At 38.5% G+C, this 6,000-nt stretch overlaps 1 protein-coding gene across 1 annotated transcript in view; it reads right to left on the reverse strand.

Annotated features, from left to right (window-relative positions):
• Positions 1–5,079, reverse strand: part of sox5 (SRY-box transcription factor 5) — a 243,323-nt gene extending 238,244 nt beyond the window's left edge. The window contains exon 1 of the mRNA XM_010886837.5: positions 4,887–5,079. The gene's annotated coding sequence lies outside the window, so the exon portion shown is untranslated. The remainder of the gene's footprint in view (positions 1–4,886) is intronic.
• Between the last annotated feature and the right edge of the window lie 921 nt (positions 5,080–6,000).

Here is a 6,000-nt window from a genome sequence, read left to right on the forward strand (position 1 = left end):
AGTAAGGAAATGTCAGAAGGGAAAATATAATATTTTATAAACTGTGTGATTTATATTGGAACAATAAGTTAAGCAGGTCCCATGGTCCGGCTGTCAAGAAACAAGTATGTGACCCGGGGAGGCCAGAGGTTCAGGCCCTGTCTCCTATTCTCCTAATTTGTCTCTTGTCCATCATATTAAAAAAGTACGTAGTTCATGCATCCAATTCCCATAAGTACTTAGATAGTGAAACAAGTTTTGTTTTTCTGGCTCTGTACTTCAGCACATTGGATTTTATTAAACATTGAATAAGAGGTTAAAGTGCAGACTGTTATTTTAATTTCAAGTTATTTATCTTCATAAAAAGTTAACCATGTTGGAGTTACAGCCCTTTTTAAACATTCCCCCCATTTCTGGGGACCAACATTTATTTGATAAATTAACAATTAACAAAATATTTAGCACTTGGATAAAACTATTTTGGTTTCAATGAAAGTCTGCAACCCATCACAAGACACTGGGCGTCTTCCCTGGTGAGATGGCTTTACCGATGTTTGAGGTCATTGTCCAGCTAAAAGGTATGGTGCTGTCTAGGCAGTGATACAACCAAATGACCTTTGAGGCATTTGGTTGTATCTGAGCAGAAAATATATTTCTATACACTTTATCACTTTACAATTCAACCTAAGTAATTCACCAATAAAGACAACAGAACCAGTTTCAGTGGCAGCCATATATGCCCAAAAACAATCTCCACTTTATTTCACAAACATGTGGGTAGGCCAGTTGCTTTTTTTTCTCTTCACACTTTCCTCTTGCCATCACTCTGGTACATGTTAATATTTTTCTCATCTATCCACAATACCTTTTTACAGAACTCTGTAAGATTTTTTGAGGTGTTTTTTAAGCCATCCTGTTTTTGAGGCTACTTGTTTTTTGCACCTTTCAGTCAGTCCAGCCTGTAGTTCGGCTGATGAAGTCTTGATCATTACATGAAGTCAGTGAGTGTTTTTGTTATTTCTTTGTTTATTATGGTGAACATTATTTGGTCATCCAGTGTAGAGACATGCCTTAGTCTACCAGGTCAATTGCCAATGCTGAGTTAACCAGTGCTTTCTTTCTTAATCTTAATGTACCAGTGGAAATGGTTCATCAAGTATGGAGAAAATACCCTAATATTGAAGCTAACCGTTTGAACTTTAATCCCATCATCAATGTATAATTTAAAATCAAAAGTACTTCAGTCCAGAGAAAGAAAAACAATGTGCCTCTGTCCTAATACTGAATACTGCACTTCTGATCTTCCAGAAAGTATTCAGACCCCTTCACTTTCTCCACATTTTGTTGTGTTATTGATTTAAAGGGGAATAACGCCAAATATCTAAGATTTGTCTGCGTTAATAAATCGCTTGAATATATTTTTGGACTGTCTCTATGCACGCAAATCTCTCAGAGAGAGCAGGGTCAAACTAGGGTCAGCGCAGCATCAGAGTGTTACATTGCTGATTCCCCGCTACTGCAATTTGATAGAACTTGCTAAGATAAACTATGTGGAAAGACAAATGTTCTTTCACAGTGAAAATACAAAATTGGGGAACCCTAATCAATTGTGCTACATGTCATATGCATTTTTATGGATAAATATCAGTTTTGAATTTGAGAAATACTGCAGAAGCCAACAAGCTGTCTTTGGAGATGTCAGAAACCAGTAAAACATGGTGGTGGGAACATCATGCTATGAGTATGCTTCTCATCAGCAGGGACTGGCAGACTGGTCAGGATTAAGGTAAGGATAAACAAAGCAAGTCTTTGAAGAAAACCTGATCCAGGAACTCAAACTCGATTATCATCTGAAAGCATGCCAGGACACCTGAATATCACACTTCACAGTTCATATCACAAGTTATAAATCAGGTAGTTCAAACACTGATTGGCAGATAGTTGTGTACATGCAAGCAATAAGGCATGAGAGGGTGAGGTGTATGGTCAATATATCCCAGCTAAGGCGTGACGCATTGTGGAGTGCCTAGACACAGCTCTTAGTCATATTATTAGCCATATATATCACATATTAGCCATATATATCACAAACCCCCAATACGTCTTAGTGCTCTTATAAACTGGTTATCAACGGAATTGGAGCAGAGATGTGATTTCTTAACTGTTGAATACGGTTTCATATACTACGGCTATTAGCCAATCAGCATTCAGAATTCAAAACACCTGGTTTATAAGAGAATATACCACATCAATGAAAACTAAAAACTATTAGTTTATAATGTTATGTAAACCAATAGTTTCTGGGCATTTTAGTATACTGCCAATATATCCCAGCAAAAGGCTGTATCTACGCACTTTATATCAAGCCATATCCCACAACGTCTGGTGCCTTACTGCTTAATAACAGCTCAGTCACCATAGTAAGGAACAGAAGTGTACTGTAGACTACACAAACAGCCATATATGTATATATATATATATATATATATATATATATATATATATATATATATATATATATATATATATATATATATATACATATATGGCTGTCTGTGTAGTCTACAGTACACTTCTGTTCCTTACTATGGTATATATATATATATATACACACACAGTTAAATAAAACAGTCTGTAACAGAACACTAACTCTCACTAGTGAAAGAACTATGACTTTTATGGCCAGTGTCACAGATTCCTCAGAGAGTTCGTAAACAAGGGGACAGTGCAACAGCGTCACACAGCTCTTAATACAGATATCAGACAACCATATATACCCAGATCAGACACCAAGAGCAACCAAACTGAAGAAATACAGGACGCAATGCTGTGGTGATAATCATCTGAGTGGACAGACCGGGACAAACACACTCACACACATACTCTGACTGGACACTCCAAAGTTCTTAGGGCATTTTTAGGAGAAAGAGACTAGGAGACAATAAGAGGATGAAGACGAGAAACAAAAAACGTGGTGGGTGGTGAGGGTGATGTCTTTCATTGCTGAAACAATCCTACTCACTTGCTGGAGAGAAAGATCCTGCCTGTTTGGAGCGAAAAATTCAAAGGACAAGATACAACAATCCTAGGTCTATTAAAATGCTAAATACATTTAGCATAATATGGATGTATTATTAAGGAATATGGTATACGGGGTGTTAGTCTAGCGGGCGGCAGATAGGCTAGCGTTTAGAGCAAGTGACTATGGTAAATAGAAGGTAAATCAATTGTAGAAACTTTAGTTAAAAAAAAAGCCTTTTTTTAGCATGACTGTGCCGAGGTCATGGGTAAAAGGTGATACCAACAAAATGTGGATTGCCTAAATACATTTCTTTACCATGGTGTATTGGTCATATACCCCAACTGAGTGAAATAGCTCATGCATAATAATCCCCATAACACCTTGCAGAAAAATCTGAAAGGGGCTCTGTGGCGTTTTTCACTATTCATTTTTTCCATAGGTTATTTTCAGATCCGCTTCAAATAAGGTCTGTGTTTTGTTATGATTTACCCCGCCTCGGCGTCTTGATACTGGTATATATTACGTGAGGACAAGCCGTAGTTTGTCAACTATATTTGCATCAGTTAACTCTACAAAACAAATGTTGTCTAAATATGGGCATAGATATTGATCAAATTCACCTTGTCCTATAGATATTTACACAGTTATCAACACAGATGTGATTTAAGCCTACATGAAACATAAACCTTATTTAAAGTAGATCTAAAAATCCCCTGTGGAAAGAATATATGGTGAAATAATGCAAAAAGCACCTTTCAAATTTGGCTGCAATGGTTTATAGGTATGATGATACTTCACTATATCTGTCTATACCCTAATGTGACTTATCGATGTGACCTAATTCTGTTACCAACACAATTAGGAAAACGTCCATAGTACATGTAAGGCAAAAGGGGGTGTGGTATAAGGCCAATATACAACTAAAAAGAGCTGTTCTTAGGCATGATGCATCTGGATACAGTGCTTAGCCATGGTATATTGGCAATATATCACAAACACCAGAGATGCCTTACACCACTTATCAACTGGTTATCAACTCAATAGGTGCGGTAAATTGTGATGTGATATCATACCCCTTGTATAGTCTCATATACAATGGCTATTAGCCAGTCAGTATTCAGGATTCAAACCACAGTGTATATAAGGACTCATATACCACGTCTATCAGCCAACCAGCATTCATGATTAAAGTCACATACACTATGGTTTTTAGCCAATCAGCACTAAGGATTTGAAGCACACAGTTTCTAGCCTAAAATCAGATATAGTATATTATAAACTTGATTTGATCAAACTATTTACTTTTATAAAACTTTGAAATAGCATGTTGTTAGGTCAATCAAAGTAACACACCAAACTCAAATCGTGCTTAATTCACTATTAAACGGTTCAATAAAACTCAAAGGGAAAAGTTTTCACCTGGTTGCCTGCTTGTATTGCCTATTTATCAAGTTATAAATTAAGTTATTTCGTACTTTACTTAATTTATAAGTTAAGTATCTATTTGGAAATATAAATCTGTTTCAAAATAGAAGATCAATTAAATTAATAGAACCAAGGTACGCTTGAAGGAGCTGTTTCTATGACTGGAGTGTATAGGCTACTGATTCAAAAACGTGCATAGCCACTACAGAGTTGATCAACTGGCAGCGTTCAGGAGCTGAGGATTGGAAGGATGTCATTCTAATCCCAAACGGCTTTAAACAATCGAGAATCACTAACGGGGAGAGAAAACCGCTTATTACAACAACACGAGCGGCAAGTACTGTCTGTAAACGGCGTAACCACAACAGGGGTGTAGCACAAGCAGTCCCCCTTGAAATGCAATAGCCATAATGTAATAACATTGTCATGTTTAAAGTTCGATCTGCTCGCGGTCACTTACCGGTGATAAGTGATGATGATGATATCTTCCTCGTGAGGTGAAGGAGGTCGGGTCCGTCGCAGTGTTCGCGTAATTTATCTGTAGCTCTATTTTTCTCTCTTCTCTCAATCTATCGTCTGTCTGTCTATCAAGGACAAGGTGAGATCCCTGTCTGCTCTGGTCATCGGGCGGCTTCACAGACACAAACAAGACACGCGAGAGCAAATTACAAAAAGCAGGGGACAGAGAGGGGAGGAGTAGTCAATTTGTTGAGGGGCACTGTCTAAAACAAAAAAAAGTCACCTATTGGAGGCGGGTTAAAACTCAAGGGACTTAAATATCCTTAATAGTAGGGTAGATACCAAGTGAAATTGTAGGCTAATCTCAACAACAGGGACTGCTGTAATGTCTCTAACCCTGCGTGCGCATTCAGTTCCAGGTGCTTTTCCCTAAGGGCGACAGGCTGGGGCATACACTATGTGCTTCATTAACTGTCAAAAATCTGATGTTCGTTACTGACTTATTCGTTTTCGCAGTTCAACAGATAGGCCTAGACCTATTACTTCACAGTTATGTAAAATAGCACAGGAGCAAAGCGCAACGCGGAGGCACTTTTTATTCCGAAGTTTAACCCACATTTGTTAGAGAATGTCCCTCTACGCCGCGGCTTTGGAGAGTGGGAGGTGAGAAGGGGGAGAGGTATGAGGCGGGGTGAAATGTGTCAAGTAACGGGATGTCTAAAATGAAGTGAACGCGTAGGTCAGGTTTGACACACTTTATTATTCATTCTCTCTGCCGCATACGTCCGCCCCGACTAGCCCGAAGTACGGCGTGCACTGCGCATGTGCGCTAAGGCGCTGCCCAAATGTCAAGAGCAATAACTGGAGATGGATGTCATTCCGAATTCCCTCTCCTCTGCTCTGAGTTTAACTCCTCAGGACCTAGGTTTTGTCTTTCTTTCTCAGGAGTGAACAGAGAGTTTTTCTCATACCTGTCCACTTTGTTGGTGAGTCTAGAAGTTTCCCAGGTGTTAATTACCATTTATCGAATGAATGTATGCTATGGCTGGCTATTGCTCCAGATGATAAGCTCATGTTTCCCTGAGGGTGACATTGCCCTGACAAAATCTCACAAT

This window comes from Esox lucius, chromosome 23 (assembly GCF_011004845.1).
Source record: "Esox lucius isolate fEsoLuc1 chromosome 23, fEsoLuc1.pri, whole genome shotgun sequence".
Classification (NCBI taxonomy): domain Eukaryota; kingdom Metazoa; phylum Chordata; class Actinopteri; order Esociformes; family Esocidae; genus Esox; species Esox lucius.